Source organism: Salvelinus sp. IW2-2015, linkage group LG20, assembly GCF_002910315.2.
Source record: "Salvelinus sp. IW2-2015 linkage group LG20, ASM291031v2, whole genome shotgun sequence".
Taxonomy (NCBI): Eukaryota; Metazoa; Chordata; class Actinopteri; order Salmoniformes; family Salmonidae; genus Salvelinus; species Salvelinus sp. IW2-2015.
Window position 1 is genome coordinate 5868182 of NC_036860.1, and position 25899 is coordinate 5894080.

Genomic DNA, 25899 nt, shown 5'->3' on the forward strand with positions numbered 1-25899 from the left:
AAAAAAAAAAAAGTGTGTATGTGTGTTAAGTAACAGTTGGGGGAGAACAAGTATTTGATACTACTGCCAGATTTTGTCAGGTTGTCCTACTTCAAAGCATGTAGGGTCGGTGTAATTTTTATCAATAGTACACTTCCACTGTGGAGAGCGGAGATCTCAAACATAAAATCCGGAACAAAATCACATTGTGATGATTTTTAAGTAATTAATTTGCATTGTTATTGGCAATGACATATAGTAAGTCTCTGGATCACCTACCAGACCAGTATAGAATTCCGGCTCTCTCACTAGACCTGTAGTTTATTCTTTCAGAAGCCCTCCTGTATCTCCTACCACTTTACCTGTATACTGCAACCTGTTTTGAACTGTTACCCTGTATAAAAACACCTGTCCACATCACTCAATTCAAAACAGACTCCACCTGCTCCACATGGCCAAGACGCAAGACGAGCTGTATAAGGACATAGGGATAAAAATTTGGTAGACACTGGCAACAGGCTGGTATGGGGCCTACAGCGACAATAGGCAAGCAACTTGGGCAGAAGCAAAACTGTTGGCGCATTACTTAGAAAGTGGGGAAGAAGTTCAAGATGAACGGTCAATCACCTCGGTCTGGGGCTCCAGTGCAGAGATCTCCACCTCGTGGCGGCTTATCGATGATCATGCGGAAGGTGAGATAGTCAGCCCAAAACTACCACGGGCAGGGACCTGGTCAATGACCTGAAGAGAGCTGGGACCACAGTGCTCAAAAGAAACACCATTAGTAACACACTACACCGTCATGGATTAAAATCGCTGCAGCGCACGCAAGGTCCACTGCCTCAAGCCAGGCGCATGTCCAGGGCCCGTCTGAAGTTTGCCAATGAACCATCTGGATGATCCAGAGAGGAATGGGAGGCAGGTTCACATGTAGGTCTGATAGAGACAAAAAGAGCTTTTTGGTCTAAATCCACTCGCCGTGTATTGGAGGCAAGAAGAAGGATGAGTACACCCCAAGAACACCATCCCAACCGTGAGGCATGGAGGTGGCAACATCATTCTTTGGGATGCTTTTCTGCCAAGGTTACAATATAGATTGTTAATTGCTAAAAAATCCGACCCTATGGTAGCGGAGTGTCTTTCGTCTTCTCCTCCCCTTCTTCCTCATCCTCTCCTCTCCTCCTCCTTCATCCCCCTCTTCTTTCTCTCTTCTTCCTCCTCGTCCTCCCACCCCTCTTCTTGGCGCACATCTCCCTTTCTTTTCTGCCCCCCTGTTTCCTCTCTTTTCTTCCCACACCTCTACCCCCCCCCATCCTCCTTACTCCCCATTATACCCTATGTCTCTCTTATACTCCCTAACCGACATCTCTCAAGCTCCCTCCCGCTTTAGTGCCCCTTGGACCCTCATCCCTCTCACACTCAGTACGAGGGAATGACTAGACAAAATGGCGTTATTTGGGGTGAGGGATGGATGGGTCCATGATTATGCGCGAGATCGTTTGCAGACAACCTCCTATTTCCCCGTCAGTAAGAGGCATTGTAGTAATGGTCGTGCTGGGTCTCCAGCATGACACGAGCCCGAAAACACTACAGCCAGGTGCAACTAACGGAGTGGCTACGCCCGTAAGAATGCATCTCAAGGTCCTGGAGATGGCCTAGCCAGCGTCTCCAGACTGAACACCCAATAGAAAATCTTTGAGGGAGCTCGAAAGTCCGTAATAGCCCCGCGAGCAGCCCCGAAACCGAAGGTTCTGGAGAAGTTCTGTGATGAGGAGTGCGGCCAAAATCCCTGCTTGCAGTGTGTTGCAAACCTTACTGGGTCAAGAAACTAGCAGGAAACCGTTATGATCTCGTGTAATTGCAAACAAAGGCTTTCTGTACTCAATATTTAAGATCTGCTTTTCTGTATGTACAAATTACTTATCTTCATGCAAAAATAGCAAAGTACATTACTTAAAAATCATACATGTGATTTTCTGGATTTGTCTGTTTTAGATTCCGTCTCCTCAGTGTTGAAGTGTACACCATGATAGAAATACAGACCTCTACATGCTTTGTAAGTAGGAGAAAACCCTGCAAAATCGGCAGTGTATATCAATATTGTTCTCCCCACTGTATAGTATATCACAGTATGTCGTATATGAGCTATATTGTTATGTATTGGATGTTTAATATATATATAATGATATACAGTATATGGAGGTATGTGATTATGTATCATATAGAGGTATATATATTTACCCACAAACATTGATTGGGTGTGAAATGATTGCAGGGACATTACATTATGGGCAGTAGCAAACAATCTATAAGCTCAATATTTAAAGCTTTAAAAAAAAAAGGAAATACATTTGCATACAAAGCATACATATCAATCTACAAATGGAGAGGTATTGATTTTACATACCAGAATAATACGATAACTGAAATGCTCTGAGCCAGGTCGACTCTCAGATACCAGTCTTGGAGTAGATAGTTTTAAAAAATTATATACGTACCAGTCAAGAACGTTTTGACCAAACACTCATTCAGGTCATTTTATCTTTATTTGTTTAGATGTTTTCTACAATGGATAGAATTAATATGCGTCGAAGACATTCCACAACTATGAAAGAAAACAAGTATGGAAATCATGTAGTAACCCAAAAAGTTCAAAAAATAATATATATTATTTTTTTTATTGGAGATTCTTCAAAGAGCTATCCTTTGGCTTGGTGACCAGCTTTGCCACCACTATTGAGCATTCTCTCCAAGCAGCTTCATGAGGTATGCTTTTCACAGTCTTGCAGAAGAGTTCCCACAAATGCTGGGAGCACATGTGTTGGCTGCTTTTCTTCAATCCTGCGCGTCTCACACTTCATAAAACCATGTCTCAATGTGGGTTTGGCAGGTCGGTGTGGACTTGAGGGCAGAGGCAGGTCCCATCGGATGGCAGCACTCCCTCATTTCTATTTGTCAAATACCTCTATCACAGCCTCGGAGGATGATAGTTTTGCGGTCATTTCCCTGTTGAAACAAATAACACATGATTAACCCTACGAGCGACACAGATGGTGGCCATATTGCTCGCAGATGCATGTGTGTGGCCTATGCTGGTATAAGTGTCCCTTGGAATTCTAATAAATCACTGACAGTGTCCCAACAACAGATCCCATCAACACCCTCACACCATCCTCCTCCATGCTTCACCAGTGGGAACCATTGTCACATGCATGAGATTCATCCGTTCACACTACTTCTGCGTCTCACAGACACGGCGTTGGAACCAAAAAAATCTCCCATTTGGACTTGTCTAACGGTTCTATTGTCCATCTTGCCGTGCTTACTTGGCCCAAGCAAGTCTCTCTCTCTTATTGGTTGTCTCTTAATAATAAATAAATACATCTTGTGTCAGCAATTCAATATGAATGGCCTGATCCTCACGCGCAGTCAGTCTCCCTACTGAAACAGTTCGAGGCTTAGATGTGTCGTTACTGAACTCCTGTGATGATCTTTTGCGGCTGCAATATTGCTGAAGGCTTGGTAACTCTACATGAACATTAACCTCTGCACGGAGGGTAATCTGTGGTCTTCATTCCTCAATGTGCGCAATAGGGCTCCTAGTATAAGGGACAGTTTCATTGTGCTGGTCATGGTTCCTTTACGATCTGGAACACTTTGATTTGAACTTTCAGAATTGTTATTGAAAGAAGTACCGTACTTGACTGTACCTTCAGTCTAAGTAAATGATGGACTGTTATTTCTCTTTGCTATTTGAGTCGTTTCTTGCCATTTAATATGGACTTGGTCTATGTTTACACAAATAAGGCTCAATCTTCATGCATTAAGGTATATGTACGCAGCTCCCTACCTTGCTTGCACAATCTTAGCTAAACTGATTGGCCACAAACATTTAAGAAAGGAAAGAAATTACTATTCAAATTAATCACAGTGCCACCCCTGTTTAAATTGAAACTGCGTCATGTTCCAAGGTTGACCTCTTAAGCTGTTGAGAGCGTGCAATGAGAGAATTACCAACGAGTGTGCAGAAGCTCTCGATCAAGGCATCATAAGGGTGGCTACTATTGAAGAATCATCAATACTTATGATAAACATAGTTAGTTTGGTTTACTACACTATGTCCATACTATGTTACTTTCATGGTTTTGATGTCGTTCACTATTTATATCTACACTCGAGATTAGAAAATTGTCAAAAATAAAGAAAAGCCTTTGAATAAGTAGGTGTGTCAAACATATTGTGACGTGGTTAGATCGGGGATAGTAGTGTTTGCAACCAGATGAAAGACAATAATTGGCACAGCTTATTTTTTTGAAGAATGTTCGATACATAACTGATACAGGTAGCAATACTAAATTTGATTACTGTGGCGCGGCAATCGTACTCTCACGCTTGGTTGAGCAGGTTTGAAGACGGATTGGAGAACATAGCGAGTGACATTGTGATCTCTATTGAGGTGCTCTTTATCACTTCAATGAAAGCAAACATTACCTTGGTAACATTTTCACCAGTGTTCAGAATCCTATCCACCTGACAGAGCTGGAATTGAAGGGAACGAAAAATTCTTAATCAACAATACAGGCTTTGAATATGTAATCTCTGTCCAATGTTTTTTTCACCTGAGCAGCCTGCTAAATGTGATGCGTTGCGATTCATATAAAAAACACGTTAATGGAGATATTCAAATGAAAACATCCACAGTACACTGTGAAAAGGCCAGGGTCCCCAGTTGATGTGACTCATATCAACACAACTTTGGATTCTTCCCATAGGGGGTTCTAAGTATTTTTTGTCTTTTACTAAGAAAACAGACGTCAAAGTAACCTGGTTGAAACGCTAAACATGCTGAAGGGTTGTATGTAATAAGCGCAGCAATGGACCCTCAACACATACACTGAACCCCCATGTACGAGCCTATAGAGGATGGAAAAATTGGTTCTAGCCGGGCTGCCTCGAGGTCCTAAATGAGGATACAGAAACATTAAGGACACCTGCTCTGGTCCGAATGACCATTAAATGACCAGTGAATCCAGTGAAAAGTGAATGATCCCTTTATTGAGTTTTCACTTGTTAAATCCACTTCATCAGTGGAGAGTGAGGGAGGGTGAGACAGGTTAACAAGAAGGCATTTTTAAGCTTTAACAATATGAGAACATGGATTGTGTAATGGTTCTGCCATTGAAGTGTGAATGCGGCAAGACAATATTTAAGTGCCTTTGGATGGGGTAGGTAGAGGGGCCGGCTCACATTTGGTGTCAATAACTGCAACACTGCTGGGTTTTTACATCACACAGTTTCCTGATGCTGTATCATGTAGCACTGTGATCAATGTCCCCTCGTGTACATCCCTGTTCACCCATGACTGCCATGGCCAGGCACGACTTCCAACAACCATGCATTAGTTTTGCCGACAACTTACGTGCTAGGTCTGATCAAGCGGACACACGTATGGAGACCACGGCCATCATAGGGAGGAGGTCAGAGACTGGCCGAGCCTGTTGGTGCCAGAGATAACCACCTCTCCCCTCAGATTGGGATAAAATGACAAAGTAGTCTTGTATTTGTTGGACTACACGAGGAAAAAAGGGAGGGACCGAGCACGCCCCCATTTTCATCGACGAGCGCTGTAGTGGAAGCAGTGTTGAGAGCTTCAAGTTCCTTGGTGTCCACATAACAACAAACTAGAAATGGTTCAAACACACCAAGGACAGTCGTGAAGAGAACCACACAAAGCCTATTCTCCCCCTCAGGAATGAAAAAAGATTTATCATGGGTTCTCAGATCCTGAAGGTTCTACAGCCCCCACTCTCCCCTCAGTTTTAAGCTGCTTTGCCACTCTGCTGTTAAATTAATTACATTTTAGTCATATTAGCTGACGGCTCTATCCAGAAGCGTATTACAAATTGGAAGTTCATACATATTCATCTTGGTCCCCCCGTGGGGATTGAACCACAAACCCTGGCGTTGCAAAGGCGCCCATGCTCTACCAACTGAGACCACACGTGGTAGCCACAAACCTCAATTATCTTGCGTAGTACTTTATTCTACCCATTACGATGTACATCATTACCTTCAATTACCTCGATACTAACCTGTGCCGCCGCGACCATTGACTCTGTTTACCGATACCCTGTTCTATAGCCTCTCCGTTGCTTATTTTACTGCTGCCTTAGTTTATATTTTTGAAATATCACAATGTTTTACTTTGGAGTGTTTTTTATTACCTGCTCTGTGTTTCTTAAAAACTGCATTGGGTGTGGTTTAAAGGGTTTGGTAAGTTAAAACATTTAACATTCAAAGTCTACACCTGTTGTAGTCGCGTGCAATGTGGACAAATATTATTGTTTGTGAATTTGAATGGTCCACCACCCAAGGACATCAGCTAATACTTTGGCCCAACTGTGGGAGCATTAATTTTCACATGGGCCAGGCATTTATGTGCCTGTGAAAAGCTTATCTCAGACACCCTCGTAAGAGTCCATGTGCACCCGACGGAACTTTGAGGTGTTCTTAGGCAACAAGGCGCGGATTGGAAGGTGTTCACTAAATGTTTGGTATATCAGTTGTCGTTACCCATTGTTCTTGAAGAATAGGAACTATAGTACTGTAAAAAATGCGGCTTCATGTGAGCTTAGTTCACAGATCGTCACCCATCAGAACCCAGAATACAAGCTTGTTTTACCCCAATGTTCGTAAAACCAGAGTGTAACTGTAAACCAAACACTGTATAGCCTCTTAGAAATGTTAAAACTTATAATGATTGATATCAATCGTAGATGCAGTCTCAAGTCTCCTGTGCATACTCAACAAGTCATCGTGTTATGAATTGGAGAGAGTGGTACATTATCTCCAGGTCTCTCCACATCTAGCTTTTTTAGCACAAAACACAGGCGGTCAGGTTGTCGCTTTTGTTATTTTTGCTTCAAAGTGAAGGAATTGTTAGCTTTAAGTGTCCCGGTTTCTAGTCCACCCTCGACACAGTAATTAAGTTTGATTAACTTGGAAGAGTCATTTTGAAGACTAATTCATTCTATGTCTGTAGCCATATTGAAAGATGAGAGTTCTAAAGAGGGAGCCTTCTAGCGTGGACAACTATAAATGTGATCATTAAACAAGATCATAGGAGTCAGCCATTGATGCTTCTCAAACTCAGCAGATGAGGGGAGTTATACCCTTTACTCCTTCCCAATCGTCGGTTCAAAAGGCATAACTCTTCATGCAAAGCTGCCTGTTGTGACTTTGCAATTACTGAAACATAATTATAGGGCCTTGTGTTCCTGTGGGGATCTTTTTTCCGTCCCTTCGTTCCAAGGGAATGCGAGAGTGTAGAAAATGATCAGATGGCTCTCAGAAGGGCGGAACGAAATAGAAGGCTTGTTTATTTCTCATTCATCCTATTTCATTTAAGCCCCCTGGCGAGCAGACTCAGTGATTCAGATCCTGCTTATTGTTTTGCTCCGCAGGACGTTGGCACTATTAATGATATACGTTTTTGCACCATATCACCATCGGTAATGTCATTCAATATGCTAGTGTAGACATGCATAAATACCAAAGTGCTGATATACGTTTGCTTTACTATATTTTACTCTGTCTTGAACTACTTTTTCACTAACTATGGGCTTTTATGATAGCATGCTGTTACCTTGCAAATGGAAGGACCTTGTGATTGTTCCATATTGAAAATGGTAAATGGTTTGTTTGCACTTCCGATGACTTTTAATACGATGAGCGTGCGTCTAGTTCGCGGCGCAAAGATCAGCCTTCGTTTGAATAAGCAGCATGGCGCAGGCGGTGCATCCGCAGCGAAATAGCATTGAGAGCGGCAAAAATACATGTAAGTTGAAAACAGGGGAAGATTGGACTGCCGATGTTTGAGAACGCGTCACCCATTTCTACCGACACCCCTGACGACTTCTCTACTCTCACTGCTGACTAGTAGCATGTGACTTGTTTCCCTGCGTGAATACTTCATTTTGTGCTTCTCGTGTTCCATCGACATCTCATTCACTGATTGAAGCCAGCTAGTCGACCATCAGTTGACCTTCAAGCCATGTCAAGCGCCAAGATAGAGGATTGAAACCGGCTTGGTTGCTGGTTGGCGACTTAGAGGCAGTTATGTGACAATTGGAAATCCATGTAAAACATATGGAATCATCTGATTGCTCTGATTCACATAATGGAGTGACGGATTGCGACAAGGAATGTTTTATTTTACTTCAGCATAAGTAACATGAGATTGAAGAATTGCCTGTCACTTTCACGTTTGTGCGTGCCCACTCAGGAGCGAGAAAGGTAAACCGGTACAGGAGACTCAGGTGATCTTTTAACAGCTCACCAACTGAAAAGCTGAAAGAGCTTCTGAGTGTCCACTCCACCTTTAACAGTTTCGGATCTATTTTGACACTCTGTTGTTATTATGCCTCCCCTCCCCCACACTCCATCAAATTGGTGCAATTGCCTTTGAAGATGTATTTTTTAACATTTACTATTTTCCAATCTCATGTTGTGAGACCACGGAGAATCGTTCTGCTTGACAGTGCGTTTGCCAGTTTCGTAGGTGCTGAACTGTGTTATGAAAAACATTGAAGGAACCAAACTGGGTCAATACCTGTAACTTAAACCAGTTAATAACACTATTTTGTGAGACCCTTATTGCGTCATATAGCTTGCTTGCTCGGTGCTTCGTTACTATGTTGTCTCAGACCATTGAAACACACGGTTGTTACATGCAAGTCTGTTCTGTAAGAATTAAATGTATGGCAACACTGAAACAGTGGACTATCAGATATGCACGGTTCTCTGAAGGGAGAACCATCTATTCTCTTAACTTGTCACTGAGAACAGGACTATTGGCCAGACGGAGAGAATGCCGTTGTTGGTGTTCTTCTAATGTAATGTGATCTATGTGATTGAGGAATTTCTTGACAAGTTGCTCTGACAGGCCTTTAAAAAACAATTTGGCGCGGGAACACTCGTGGACAATGACGATGTAACTTGCATACAATACCAGTTGACAGAAAGAACATTTACATATAAGGACTGTCTCCCTTGTTACAGCCGGCTTAAATTTTTTACATGATCTAGCTGCTGTATGAGGTAATGGCTTTTGAAGATCGTTTGCATAGTATCTCCTCAGTGATAACCGGAATTGTGGGAGGTGAATAGTAGACCGTGGTGAAGTGGAAAAAAAGTGGCCAGTCTACTGGCAGAAGATCCTTGTTTTAAGGTGGTGTGGTGTGTAGTGGGTTACCTACTCGCGTTTTTCCTCACACCAAGAGGCTTAGTCGATACGTTGCTCTCACAATAGCGGGTACTATTTGCGCATACACCTTCGACTTACGTAAAAGTATAGCCTGTGCGTCAGTGAGGTTGGTCGGACTGGGTGAGAAGACTTACATTTCTAATCGGTCCAATCTTTACATGACTGTTAGTTAGCTCTGATTATCAACAAATTGTCTAATATTCAGACACCGAGACTTGGACTAATACCACGTCAGGTTCCGTGTCTAGAATCGAATTCGGCTAAATCCCACCACACACTGTGCTGTATAGCCATGGTTCTGGTGGAGCTTTACCCCCAGGGAGACTTCTGATTTGGTAAATGATACTAACGTATCAATGAAGAACAGCTACAGTTCACGGGTCTTCTATTTCCCTGCAGTATCAAACCTGCGTCCCATTGTTGACATCCGGCGTTCGAGGGATGACTGCAGTATCATCCATGTTTTCTTTTCAAAGTAGCCTCAAAGGCACCTATAAGGGTACCTCTGTTTATCCCATCACATCCGTATTGTGATTGAGGCATCCATTCAGGCGTGACTAATATGAACCCTTAATATTAATTTGGGCGAGTGCCCAGGTCTTGCATCAAAGGATGGGGTCTGGGGAGAAAGGGTTAGAGGGAGAACACTTGGACTGAGTTAAGAGGACCTTAGAGAGACTCCATATTTGCTCTTATAACGGGTAATTGTAGTCAAGAAGTAAGTAGTAGAATGGCGAATCCATATCTAGTATTCTAGTGAAATCCTTACATCTATACCTTGAGCCTGCTCGCTTCAGAATAGAGATAGCTTATAGTGTGACTGACTAATAAGGCCAGCATTCTCCCCGTGAGGAGCATCCCGTACCATAACACATTTCTGCACGGTAAGCTGGTTTATTCTTTTCTTATTCAGACAGTGCACTATCAAGATACATGTCTTATGACTATCCAATTCATAATCGGGATCCCAGTCAGCTCAACCCGACAAATATACTTAAAAACTGTGCTGTACAGACCATCGAGAGAGTGTTGGGTCGACATAATGTGGAATATCTTTTTTTGTTTAATTGTGGCCTTCCTCGCCCATGTGAGCATTCACATCCTAACATTCTTGATTATTCCAGCGAGTGTCTCGGCGATAGGGAGATACTTACAATGACAATAACCCATAGGTTTTCTCGTTTCGGGCTCTTCTCTTCGTAATTACGGGTGCCCTTTCTTGTCTCTCAAACTTATTTTTATTGAACTAACAGGCAAAGAACTCTTGAATGTTGTCCACTCGTCGTGAACAAAACACAGCTAGAGGTGGGTACACTCTTAATGTCAGGGTTGACAAACATGCCTCTGTAGTTGAACTCGTATCTATAACTTCGGTTCAAAGGGAACTCAATCAAAGATACTCAGAGATAGCTAATTAAACTTCAGAACTCATTATGAATCGAGGGATAAGCATATATATATAGCCACATGTACCCTTTGCTAAGCACTATCTTACAGGTATTCATATTTAATACAAATAGCGACGCAGCTCCCGAATACACCTTTTGATTATTTAATGCGTGGTTTGATAGCATATTATTAAAGAGCTGGTAAGGATAGGGTTCTCAAAATTACCAGAACAAGCCGGTTTTGAGTTCGAATCTTTTTGTGATAGTTGGTTAGGATGTATTAGTTCCGTGCTAATCTATGCCGTAGCGACACATTCTGGTTTGCTTTACATAACTTTTCAAACATATTCAGTTTACTCTTATTCCACAAAAGTCAGCCCTTCCTAACGGATCATATTAGTGATGGTAGTTAAGCCGTCCAGTATAAGTGCTTATTGAAATTTTCAGAAATAGCTAAATACATTACTACAGCAACTACACTAGCTTGTTATAAATTCTAGGTAGTGCATTACTGTCGTAAGCTAGTCAGGCCATGACACTAGGCAGCCAGCCCTACTGGGAAGCCTATACTAATGGCATAATGACACCTGCCAGTGGGAACAACTATGCGTGTGGTGTTGGTTGGGGGTATTTGTGTGAACCGTCCACATTCCCTTGTTTGTCGTAGGAACCTGTGGATCACTGTGGTGTGGAGCGGTAATTTGGGGGTGCTCAGCTTCTTCACGCCAGGCTTGTCTAGCCATGTGGAGAAGACATGCTGCCAGGTAAGGAACTGTCTGTATATCGACAGCAGAAGGGTGCCGGCATAGCTGTGACAATTAACTTGGAAGGCCTGTAACTTAAGCCAACTGTGATTTCTTTCATTTCACAGGAATGGTAAGACATCGATTTGGATGTCTGTTCTGCCGTGTAGGTGAAATAGGTTAGCATCTGCTACATACACCAATAGCATGTGCAAAAAATGTCTCGAGTCCCATTATCGAGTGTGAGTTTTTGAAGGTCAGAGGAACATTCAAATATGACTAATAGCAGATACAAAAATGCAAGATAGCTTGACCAGCATATTCTCTCAGAACATCTTTGGTGCGCAGAGTCAACTTCTACCCAGCGAAGGTCTAGCATGTTAGAATGAGTATATATGGGGGATTGGAAATGATGCAGACAATTACATTGATGGAAGCAACAATCTATACTCAATATTAAAGCTTAAAAAAAAGGAATACATGCCATACAAAGCATAACATATCATACTAAATGGAGAGTATTGGATTTACATACAGAATAATACGAAATGCTCTGAGACCAGGTCGGAACTATCAGATACCAGTCTTCTGAGTAGAAAAAAAAAAAAATACAGTAACCAGTCAAAAGGTTTGACAAACTACTCATTCAAGGTTTTTCTTTATTTTTTTAGATTTTTTACAATGTAGAATAATAGTGAAGACATCACAACTATGAAATAACACATATGGAATCATGTGGTAACCCAAAAAAGTTCCAAAAAATAAATTATAGTTTTTTATTTGAGATTCTTCAAAGACGATCCTTTGGCCTTGGTGACAGCTTTGCACACACTATTGCATCTCTCTCCAGCAGCTTCATGAGGTATGCTTTCCAACAGTCTTGAAGGAGTTCCCACAAATCTGAGCACTTGTTGGCTGCTTTTCTTCAATCTGCGGTCCAACCTCATAATAAACCATCTCAATGGGTTAGAGTCGGGTGATTGGGGAGGCCAGGTCATCTGATGCAGCACTCCCTCATTCTATTTGGTCAAATAGCCTACACAGCCTGGAGATGTGTTTGGGTCATTTTCCTGTTGAAAAACACATGAAATCCCACGAAGCGCAAACCAGATGGGATGGCATATTCGCAGAATGCTGTGGTGGCCATGCTGGTTAAGTGTCCCTTGAATTCTAAATAAACACTGACAGTGTCACCAACAAAGCATCCCCACACCATCACACCTCCTCCTCCATGCTTCACAGTGGGAACCACACATGCAGAGATCATCCGTTCACCTACTCTGCATCTCACAGACACGGCGGTTGGAACCAAAAATCTCCAATTTGATCCAATCGACTTGTCCAACGGCTAATGTCCATTGCTCGTGTTTCTTGGCCCAAGCAAGTCTTTTCTTCTTATTGGTGTCCTTTAATAAATAAATAAATACATCTTGCAGCAATTCAATCATGAAGGCCTGATTCACCCAGTCTCCTCTGAACAGTTGAGGTTGAGATGTGTCTGTTACTTGAACTCTGTGATGCATTTATTTGGGCTGCAATTTCGAGGCTGGTAACTCTAATGAACTTAACCTCTGCACGGAGGTAACTCTGGTCTTCCATTCCTGTGGCGGTCCTTATAAGAGACAGTTTCATCTGGCTGTCATGGTTTTTAGCGACTGCACTTGAGAAACTTTCAAAGTTATGAAATGTACCGTATTGACTGACCTTCATGTCTTAAAGTAATGATGGACGTTATTTCTCTTTGCTTATTTGAGCTGTTCTTCCATAATATGGACTTGGTCTTTTACCAAATAGGGATATCTTCTGTATACCACTCCTACCTTGTCACAACACAACTGATTGGCTCAAACACATTAAGAAGGAAAGAAATTACACAAATTAACAAGGCACACCTGTTAATTGAAATGCATTCCAGGTGACTACCTCTTGAAGCTGGTTGAGAATACCAAGAGTGTGCAAAGCTCTCATCAAGGCAAAGGGTGGCTACTTTGAAGAATCTCAAATATAAAATATATTGTGGTTACTACATATGTCCATATATGTTACTTCATGGTTTTGATGTCTTCACTATTATTCTACAATGTAGAAAATTGTCAAAATAAAGAAACCCCTTGAATAAGTAGGTGTGTCCAAACTTTTGACTGGTTGTATATATGTTGGCACCCAGAGAAAGACAAATGGCACCTATTTTTTGAAGATTCATACATAACTGATACAGGTATCAATACTAAATTGATACTGTGGGGGCAATGTAGTTCATGTTGGACAGGTTAAGGGTTGGAGGCATAGGAGTGACCTTGTGATTTATTTGAGGTGCTTTTATCACTTTCAATGAAGCAAACATATGTAACATTTCCCCAGTGCAATCCTATCCACCTGACAGAGCCTGGATTGAGAGAACGACATTTTAATCAACAAACAGGCTTGATGATGCATTCTGCCAATGTTTTTTCCCTGCAGCCTGCTAAATGTGATGCGTTGCGATTCATATAAAAACACAGTTATGAGAATTCAAATGAAAACATCCACAGACACCTGTGAAAAGGCCAGGGCCCAGTGGTGCTCAATCAACACAATTGATTTTCCATGTTCTATATTTAGTCTACWAGAAACAGACGTCAAATATCCTTGAACGTAACAGCTGAGGTTGAATGTAAAGCAGCAATGGACCTACAACACCATACACTACCCATTACTAGCCACTAGGAGATGGTGGTCTAGCCGGCTCCAGTCCTAATGAGTATACAAAACATTAAGGACACCTGCTCTTTCCATGACATAAACTGACCAGGTGAATCCACGTGAAAGCTATGATCCCTTATTGATGTCACTTGTTAAATCCACTTCAATCAGTGGAGATGAAGGGGGTGAGACAGGTTAAAGAAGGATTTTTAAGCCTTTAGACAATTGAGACATGGATTGTGTATGTGTGCCATTGAAGGTGAATGGGCAAGACAAAAMATTTAAGTGCCTTTGGATGGGGTATGGTAGAAAGGTGCCAGGCTCACCGATTTGTGTCAATAACTGCAACACTGCTGGGTTTTTCACACTCAACAGTTTCCTGTGTGTATCATGTATCATGTATCAATGTCCCCTCGTTTACTCCCTGTTCACCCATGACTGCATGGCCAGGCACGACTCCAACACCATCATTAAGTTTGCCGACAACAGTGGTAGGTCTGATCAACGACAACGATGAGACAGCCTATAGGGAGGAGGTCAGAGACCTGGACGTGTGGTGCCAGGATAACAACCTCTCCCTCATTGGGATCAAGACAAAGGAGTTGATTGTGGACTACAGGAAAAGGAGGACCGAGCACGCCCCCATTCTCATCGACGGGGCTGTAGTGGAGCAGGTTGAGAGCTTCAAGTTCCTTGGTGTCCACATCAACAACAAACTAGAATGGTTCAAACACACCAAGACAGTCGTGAAGAGAACACGACAAAGCCTATTCCCCCTCAGGAATGAAAAAGATTTATCATGGTTTCTCAGATCCTGAAGTTCTACAGCTGCACCATTGACAGCATCCTGACTGGTTGCATTACTGCCTGGTATGGCAACTGCTCGGCCTCCGACCACAAGACACTACAGAGGATAGTGCGTACGGCCCAGTACATCACTTGAGCCAAGCTTCCTGCCATCCAGGACCTCTATACCAGGCGGTGTCAGAGGAAGCCCCCCCCACCCCCTCTTTTACGCTGCTGCCACTCTCTGTTAATTATCTATGCATAGTCACTTTAATTCTACCTACATGTACATATTACCTCAATTACCTCGACTAACCTGTGCCGCCGCACATTGACTCTGTACCGATACCCCCTGTATATAGCCTTGCTTATTTTACTGCTGCCCTTTAATTATTTTTGATTAAAATGTTTTACTTATGGATTTTTTTACTTACTTCTTTTTCTTAAAACTGCATTGTTGGTTAAGGGTTTGTAAGTAAACATTTACATTCAAAGTCTACACCTGTTGTATTCGGCGCATGTGACAAATATAATTTGTTGTGATTTGAATGGTCCACCACCCAAAGGACATCCAGCTAACTTGGCACAACTGTGGGAAGCATTAAAGTCAACATGGGCCAGCATTCCTGTGAAAAGCTTTCGACACCTCGTAGAGTCCATGCCCCGACGAATTGAGGCTGTTCTTAGGGCAAAAGGGCGGTGGAAGGTGTTCCTAATGTTTGGTATACTCAGTGTATACCCATTGATTCTTGAAGAATAGAACTTATACTGTAAATGCCTCATGAGCTTAGTTCAACAGTCGTACCCCATCAGAACCCAGAATACAAGCTTGTTTTACCCCAATGTTCGTAAACAATGTAAATGTAAACCAACACTGTATAGCCTTTAGAAAATTGTTAAAACTATAATGTTGATATCATGGATGGTCAGTCCTTGCATCCACATCTCTGTCTATGAATTTGAGAGTGGTTACATTTCTCCAGGTCCTCCCTCAGCTTTTTACCAAAACACAGGCGGGGTGTCGCTTTGTTATTGCTTCAATTAAGGATTCTAGCTTTAAGTGCCCGGTTCTAGTCCACCTGGACCAGTAATTAATTGAATTGAAGAGTCATTTGAAGACCATCTATGATTAGCCTATGAAAGATGGAGTTCTAGAGGGAGCCTTTAGGTGGACACATAAAGTGATCATAAAACAACATCATAGAGTCAGCCATTGATGCTTCTCAAACTCAGCAGAGAGGGGATTTAACCCTTTCTTTCCCATTCTTCAAAGGCATACTCTCATGCAAGCTGCTGTTGTGACTTTGCAAACTGAAACATATATAGGCCTTGTTCCTGTGGTGATTTTTCCGTCCCTGCGTTCCAGTAATGCGAAGGTAGAAATGATCAGTGCTCTCAAGGGCGGAACGAAATAGAATGCCTGTTTATTTCTCAGTCATCCTATTTCATTCAGCCCCGAGAGCAGTGATCAGACCTGCTTATGTGCTCCGCAGGCACTATTAATGATTACGTTTGCACCATATCACCATGGTAATGTCTTAAATGCAGTGTGACATCATAAAACKAAAGTGGGATATCGTTGCTTACTATTTTACTGTGACCTTGCCACAAMATGGATGAAGCATGCTGTATTCCTCATGAGGGGATTGATTGTCCATATTGAAAATGGTAAATGGTTTGTTTGCACTTCATGATTAATAATGAGCGTGGTTAGTGTCGCGGCGCAAAGTAGCCWGTTAATAGAGGCTGGCGCAGCCTGCTCCGCAGCGAATTAGCATTGAGAGAGGCAAAATAAATGTAAGTTGAAACAGGGAGATGGATGCCGTGTTGAGAGACAGCTGTCACCCATTTCTTACCGACACCCCTGACGATTCTCTACTCACTGCTGACAGTAAGCTGTGACTATGTTTCCCTGCGTGAAACTTCATTTGTGCTTCTCTGTTCCATCACATCTCATTCACGTTGAAGCCAGCTAGACACCTCAGTTGACCTTCAAGCCATGTCAAGCGCCAAGATAGAGATTGAACGGTTGGTTGGGGGTGGGGCTTTGTAATATTGTGACAATTGGAAATCCATTTAACATATGAATATCTGATGCTCTGATTCACATAATGAGTGACGGATTGCACAAGGAATGTTTTATTTACTCGCATAAGTACATGAGATTGAAGAATTGCCTTCACTTCACTTTGTAGCGRACTCAGGCGAGGAAAGGAACGGTACAGGCTTCGGTTGATCTTTTACAGCTCACAACTGAAAGCTTAGACCTGAGGCCACTCACCTTTAAAGTCGGATCTTTGACCATCTGTTTTTATGCCTCCCCTCCCCCACACTCATCAATTGGTGCATTTCCTTTGAAGATGTATTTTTTAACATTTACTATTCCATCTCATGTTGTGAGAACACGGAGAATCGTTCTGCTGAAGTCGTTTGCCAGTTTCGTAAGTGCTGAGACTGTGTATGAAAACACATTGAAGGAACAACTGGGCATACCTGTACTTAAAACCATTAATACTATTTTGTGAGACCCTATTGGTCATAGCTGCTGCTGGTGACTTGTTACTATTGTCTCAGACATAAACCACTGTTAAATAAGTCTGTTCTGTAAATAATGTATGGCAACACTGAACATGACTCAGAATGCACGGTTCTCTGAAGGAGAACATTATTCTCCTTAACTGCCTGAGAACAGGCTATTGGCCAGACGGAGAGATGCGTGTTGGTGTTTTCTAATGTAATGTGATCTTGTGTTGAGAATTTCCTTGAAATTGCTTGACAGGCTTTAAAAAACAATTTTGGAAACTGTTTGTGCTGAATGTACAATACTTGAAGAAAGAACATATCATAGACTGTCTCCCTTTTACAGGCTTAATTTTACATGTCTAGGCTGCTGTAGTAATGCTTTTGAGATGTTTGCAGTGATCTCAGTGATAACCGGATTGTGGGAGGTGAGATAGTAGACCGTGTGAAGTGGGAAAAGTGCCATCTACTGGCAGAAGAATCCTTTTTAACATTGTTTGAATACTGGTTATCCTACTCCGTTTTTCCTCACACCAGGGCTTAGTCAACCGTTGGCTCCAACAATAGCTTACTATTTTGGCAAACACTTCACTGTAATATGCCTTTTCAGAGTTCTCACTGGTGTGAAAGACTACATTTCTACTGTCCAATCTTTACATACTGTAGTTAGCTCATCAATGTAATATGAACGGATGAGTACAGTCATTCCGTGTCTAAATTCAATTCAGCCTAAATCCCACCACACACTGTGCTGTATAGCAGATGCTTACCCCCAAGGGAGACTCTTATTTGGAATAATACTAACGATCAATGGAAGAAAGCTACAGTTCAGGCTTCTCATTTCCCTGCAGGTATCAAACCTGCGTCTTGAATGGGTGAGGATGACTCAGTTCACATGTCTTTCTTTTCAAAGTAGCCTAAAGGCACCGGTCTCTGTATCCCATCCAATCCGTATTGGATGAGGCTCCATTAGGCGTGACTAATTGAAACCTTAATTAATTTGGGCGAGTGCCCAGTCTGCTCAAAGGATTGGGTCTGGGGCAAAGTTCAGGGGAGAGCACTCTGACTGAGTTAAGAGGACCTTAGAGAGGACTCCCATATTGCTCTATAAGGGTAATTGTGTCAAAAGTAATTAGAGAATGGCATCCAATCTAGTCTTGATCTTTACATCTATACCTGAGCCTCTCCTTCAGAATAGATTAGATTATAGTTGCTGACTATAAGCCAGCATTCTCCCCGCTGGAGCCTCCCTACAACACATTCTGCACTGTAAGCTGGTTTATACTTCATCAGACATGCACTACAGATACATGTCATGACTATCAACTCTAATCGGATCATCACATCAAACGACAAAATAAACTGCTGTCAGACCGTCCAGGAGTGTGTCGACATATATGTGGATTTTTTATTAAAGTGGCCCCCGCCATGGAGCCATCAATCCTAGCATTCTGTGATTATTACAGCGAGTGTGGAGGGAGTATTTAAGAAAATAACCTGTCTTTTGTATTAGTCTGTCTCTTTCTGTATCTGCACCTTCTTGTCTCTCAACTATTTATGTAACAGGCAAAGACCTTGAATGTGTCACTGTGTGAACAAAACAGCTATGGGACCTCATTGTGCAACATGCCTCTGCAGTGAACCGTATTATAACTCGGTTCAAGGGAACTCAACAAAGATACTCGATAGCTAATTAAATTCAGAACATTATGAATCGAGGGATCATTATAGCACATGTACCCTTTGTACACTTCCTACAGTATTCATATTTTACAATGGACGCAGCTCCCGAATACACTTTATTATTAATGTTGTTGAGGCAATTATTAAAGAGTGAGTCTCAAAATTACAGAACAAGCGTTTGATTGAATCTTTTGTGAAGTTGGTTTAGATATAGTTCAGTATTATGGAGACAAATTCTTTTTGCTTTACATAACTTAAAATATTCAATTTTACTCTATTCCACAAAAGTAGCCCTCCTAACTTCATATTGTGATGTGAAGTAACTCCAGTAAGTGCATGAACATTTCAGAAATAGTAATACATTACTACAGCACTACTGTATGTATAATTGCTAGTGTGAGTAGCTGTGAAGCTGTCAGGCCATGAAGGCACCAGCCACTGGGAATATACTATGATATGACACCTGCCAGTGGAACACTTGCCGTTGGTTGGTTGGGTATTGGTGACTCCACCATCCTTGTTTGTGAGGGAACCTGTGGATCACTGTGGGTGGGCGGATGGAGGGTGCAGCTTCCACAGCCAGGCTGCTGCTGTGGAAGAAGACATGCTGCCAGGGAAGGGAACTGCTGTATATCGAAGCAGAAGGGTGCCGGCATAGCTGTGACATTACTTGGGAGGGCTGTAACTTAAGCACTTGATTCTTTCATTTCACAGGGAATGTAGCATCGCATTTGATGTCTGTTCTGCCTTTTAGGTGAGGTAGCATCTGCTCATACACAGCCTGGCAAAATGCTCATCCCATTATCGGTGAGTTTTTGAGAGAACATTCAAATGGACAATAGCAATAAAAATGCAAATGCTGACAAGTTTTATCAGAACATTTTGTGCCAGATCAATTCTACCAGCAGTCAGCATTTAAATGCTTTTCAAACTGTTGCATCACTCCCACCTTAACTGAGATAATATCCTTACCACCAGCATGTTCTTGCCTACCTCCCCTCTCAGAGTATAACTTTACTATTCATTTTTTGTGATACTGTATGCCAGACATCCTACCCGTCAGTTCAGTATAGCTTAACCTTAACTAAAACATTTTTTCCCTCCCGTATTGTCCTCTCTGGAATATATGCCATGTCAAATTCTTTCATTTCAAAAGACGAAAACAATTTTATTCCCAAACATAGCCATCTCACTAGACAGCTTTCAATATTTCCATTTTGCCTCCAACCTTCCTATTTCCATTGCTTTCTCCAGCCAAGAGTCTGYGGCTTTCTGTATAGATCAAATGTGGACAGTGGAATCGTCTGACAAGCCCAATGTCCTTGCTGCCACTGTGCCTCTCAATGATTGATTCCATTCCTTACTATCTCATCCAATCCTGAAGCTTTCCTTCATTTCGTTGCTGACTGCTATCATCTGCTACTCATATCTTCTATGTTTGGGAATGGAGGTAGAGATATTGTACAGTATCTCCATAGTGACAAGGAGGTGTAGCCTATCATGTACAGTCACAAACATAGATTATTCTGAACATGCTTCTCGTACTGAAATGACTACAGTACCCTAGCAGAATGACTAAGTAGATTGTATTTCCTTATCTGTCGCTAAGTCGGAGAATACAGTATATTCAGTAAGCACTACAGGTATTTCCATCTTCAACTCTACTGAATCAGATGTCTGCATCGCCAAGTACTGAGGAGTCATACTACAAGCTGAAAGGAAATGCTCAGATAATTATTGAAGAGAAGTTGAAATAGACACAAAGTAGAAAATACYAGCACTGCAGAATACTGTATGAAACTAAAGTAAAACAAAGAAATGCACATAAAGGCTCACTACCTGTAGTCTTATGCTAACGCTTCTATGTTCCACGTCTTAACTCCCAAGCCAACTTTAATAAAGATGCATTGCACATCATGGTGGCGGCTGCAGGACCATATGTGTTTATGATACAGCTGCCATAGCCCTATTATCAGGCAGGCTAGGGTTTCTTTATGGGTGATGTATTGGAGAGGGACGGTGACCTCTGAGGGCTGCCAAGGTCAGAGTGAATCAGATGTGCCATGTCTATTATTGGCATAGTTCCTTGTCACCAGAGTCTGGGAGAGCATTGGGGGTTGATATGTGTAATGCAGTTCTCTGGTTCTCTGGAGCTTTTAAAGCTGAATAGTGACTTGCAACAATTAGCCTAAGAGTCTAGACTGCAGTTCCATTATTGGCGGACATATAAAATGTAAACAACCACACAAAGCCATTATCATAAGACATTCTGCATGAAATATTCTGTCAGGGAATTGTGATTAGTATTTAAAAAGATAAAGAAAAGCAATTTGCTGGTGTATTCATATAAAAAAAAAGTTTGTATTTTTTCCCAAACCAACAGTGCTTTTGCCTTGAGCATTATGTACTGTTTTTTTTAACGTCTACAAATCATCGACCATAGATTGCCGAAGTACCTTCCTTATCTCCCAACATTCCATGTATTAATCAATAGCTAAAATACCACAACTTAATATGTACATTATATACAGTAACTCCACCGAGTGCTGATAATGTAAAATGCTTGGCACAGGGACTACAGACTGTGTGCGTAAGATTCTGGCAGAGGAATGATTCAAGGAAACAATATCTTTGCCATAGATGAATAGGGTAAACTCTTAATTATATTTGCTGACACCCTAGTCAAGCTCTATAAACCTCGCCCCTCTGCAAACACACCGATGTTGGTTACAAGCAAGTACAAGTACTTATTTCAATTAGGTAAGAGAATATCAAGTTACCATTGGTGTATTCAAATGAGAGTTAAGGTGATGTCACCTTGTCCCCTTAATAATGAATCAAAGTGTTTGACATGTGGGAGGGGACCAGTAACTTCATGATCAAACTTTGTCATTGTAAAAGCAACTGTCATTTTTCATACTTCGGTCATCATATTTTGATCTGGTTTCCTTCAAATATCATCCAATTTCAAGAAAAACATGATTTTGACTGTTCATGACCTTTAAGCTCAGGCCCCCAGGTGTTCTCTGTCTCCCACCAATCTGTTTTTGGCCACGCTGACATTTGTTTTTGGCCTAGCTGGATATCACATAGTGTCAGTGTTCTGTCCCTAAACACGCCATGTAACCTCACAGGTTCCTGGACGGATAAAAATGTTAATGTGTAATTTGATGAACTTGAGTGGAGATAAAGGAGGAGACAGTGAATCATTCTGCTCATATCCTCTTAATGAGAGTGCTGAGGCAGGGTTCGCTGTCACTCAGAACCCTGGTTCTCTCCCACAGCATAATTTGATTGAGGAATTCCACTCGGTTTCAGAAGGTTAATTGGTGGGGTAGAAAGCTGCGTTGGCAGAGCAAAGTAATTGACAAAAAGAGGAAATTAGTGCCGTTGTTCCTGTACGTGCATAGTTAGCATACTTGAACTTTAGGCACTGATTTTACCTCACATATACAGTATGACACAACATGTACTGACAACAGCAGCAGGACGGTGCAGCAGGCAATACAAACACAATATGTGCTCCGTCTAGTCACACTTAAAGGGATAGTTCACTTAAAATACAAAATGACACATTGGTTTTCTTACCGTGTAAGCAGTCTATGGACAAGGTATGACAGTAATCCATGCTTTGGTTATATTTCCCTGGTACCTTTTCTAAATGCTAACCTTTTAGCATTTTTAGCACAAATCCCATTCAAGTCATGGTACCGATATTAGCATTATTCGCGCATCATGTCCAAATCCCCCGAAAGTATCGAAATTGATTGTGAAGCTTAACAAAGTCACAGTGATTATTTGAATACAATGTGTGAAAAATGCTAATATCAGTACCATGACTTGAATGGGATTTGTGCCACAAATGCTAAAACGTTGGAAAGAGTGCCAGGGAAACTAAACCAAAGCATGGGTTGCTGCCAAACCTTGTCCAAAGACTGCTTACAGCGTAAGGAAACCAATATGTAATTRCGTAATATGGGTGAACTATCCATGTAAGACTGTACAGTAGATCCCAGTTTAGTCTGCCATGTCTTGAGTCAGCAGCAGAAGAGGTGTCGGCATACATCCTCCTGCCCACCGGCAGCTGGTGGGCTCAAAGGCCAGAGAAGTGAGTGCTGAGTTGATGGTCTGGAAAATTGCAATAAAACCTGCAGGTATTATCCCAAGTTGTATCTTACTCTTACATGAATGGAATTAAATGAAACTGTAAGTGTTGGTTGTGCTCCCCCTGTTTTTATGACAAATACAGGCTGTCTCCAACCTAATTGTTTTCTCATTGGATTTGTTCTGCTGTTGTTGGTTAAGACAATTCTGACAATACCTCAATTGGTTTGTCGGTTTGTAATAGGCCTTAGTATAATTGAATTGTCTACAAGTTTACTCAATACAAGTCTGTGGCATAATGCACAATTATTGTTGGGACAAATCCCTAACTTTTTAGTTTGTTTATGTTGCAAATCAATGAATGTTGTTAAAGGAAGGTTTTGTATATTAGATCTACAGTTTCAGACGATTCTATTTTCTTTTTTTGCTTATTGTACCAACTGAGCAAACTGTACGAAGTGCTTTCATACTGCAGTTCCCAATAACTCCACTTTGGATATGACTTTAGCTCTAAAAGCTCTATCCATTAAGGCTACTGTTTCCATCAGTGCACACTGTAATTCTAAGCCATTCTCCATGGCTTATCATCTTTTTTTAAAGGSCCATCCAGAATGGAGTTTGTGCTTTGTAATGAGATTTCTTGCTCCCTGGAAAGGTGAGAATCGTACTAGGTCATCAGCCTGTTGAAGGACTCGATCCACTGAAGAACAATTGAGTGTGGTATTGGGAATTTACAAGAGATGCCAGAGCAGTAAGTCATTTAAAGTTTTACAAAGCATCACACCGTCAGGAATACCAAATAGCCTGTTGTAGAATAGAACATTTGTGTCAAATTCTAATTCTGGAGGTCTGGACTTGCATAGTTGGCCTCAACCCTTGGCCCTCAAGCTCTTAATTAGCCCAATCATTCACTATTTAAGCAAATTTTCTACCTTCAAAATGACTAAATACACTACACTTAAGCTAGATTTATGACGGAGGTGGATGTATGAAATGCTAATATATGTGGCTAATTAGCTATTTAGAGTAATTAGCTGGGGGAGATGGAAACAGGCATGCTAAAGGGTGAGCACAGTTTCAACCTCATTTGGGTGGGCAAGTGGAGCTGTTTTTCAGAATGCCTTTCAGCAACTTAAAAAGTGCTCTCCCAGCAGATATGCATTTGAAATAGATTCCGCACAAATGGTCAACATTTACATATATTAGAGTTCATCCTGACGAAAGGATAACTGTTGCTCTTTAGGATTCCCCCTGTGGGGAAGAGTTGTGTAATGCCGCGTTTACACAGGCAGCGCAATTCTGATCTTGTTCCACTAATTGGTCTTTTGACCAATCAGATCAGCTCTTTGCCAACAATTGGGCAAAAGATCAGCATTGGGCTGCCTGTGTTAAACCACAAGCCTTACTTCCTTCTACAGCCAGCTTCATAAGATGCAAGATCTTTAATTGGATCACCAGTGCAGCGAGAACGTTCAAGAAAATGTCACCCTTGTAGTGTATTTTGAGGTTTAAAAAGGCTTTGAGGATTTGTAATTTCAGACTTGATTTTCCCTGTACGAAAAATGTATCAACCCCTACCCAAAAATATAGATGAATTATAATCCAATAATAATCCACAATTTCTGTTGACGTGGCGGAGGATTATGCTCCTGCGGTAGAAAACTGACTCAAATTAAGATGCCTACATGCTTAGGTATGCATTGGTTGACCTTTTTTCCCTTGCTTGCTGTCCATCGTGCTGAAGTTGTTAGTGGTTTGTAGTGCACTGTCCATACAGTAGTGCAAGCGTGTCATTCCACCACAACCACCATCCCTCAACACCACCACAGGATATACCGTATGTGACAACACTGAAAAGCAATCTAGCAAAACATTAAGAAAACTGGTATAGTTCTTGCTACACCTCCTTTTCTGCCTCTGCTGTAGAAGGTCATGATGTCTGTAGAATGTCTGAAGAGCACGTTGAGAGCACAAACTGTGGAAATTGTGTGCATCTCCACATACAGTACTTTATCATTAKGTATTTCCTTTGTTAGTTTTCGTCACGTTTCTGATCACTGCGGTGACATACATTCGCCTCCATTGAGATAAATACCATTGTGAAAGTTTTTCCTGACTGAATTTATATGAGGCGATTCCAACTGTCATGGGGAAAGAAAAGGGCTTTGTCTGAAAAACAATTCAATGCACAGAGCTGCGGCACAATACCCCTCACTTATCAGGGAAGTAAAGTTAGATAAAAACTCATTAGTGTGCAGTGCCTTGCAGCTGTCTGTGCTCCTGTACGAGGCCCTTTTTCTGAAGAGGCCTGGCATGTCAACAAAGTATGCCATTGATGCCACAAAGGAAGCAAGCACATTTCCAAACAAACAGGATTGGGGGCTAGAGAGAACATTCCATTCAATTCTAGGCAWTATTCCTTTTAGTAATTAATGCATGACTTTAATATCCTTGGATATAGCTGAAGCATGCATCCACCTCCTCCCTTTCTCTCCAAAGCAATTCAGTACCTCAGTAAGCACAATGTTTTCCTTCCCCAAGAGAAGCAGTTCCATTTCAGCTCAATTGATTCTCCACTTCTGGTCGCCCATCTTTACCTTTTTCATTCTTTCCCAGCAAGAAGCACATGCATTTTCAATGACATCAAATAAAGGGCAGTCATTGGGAGGGATCAGGGGACTGAGGCACCTTCACCATCCAACAGAGAAAGATGGAGCAAGATATAAAGACGAACCGCAGAGACGGGGAG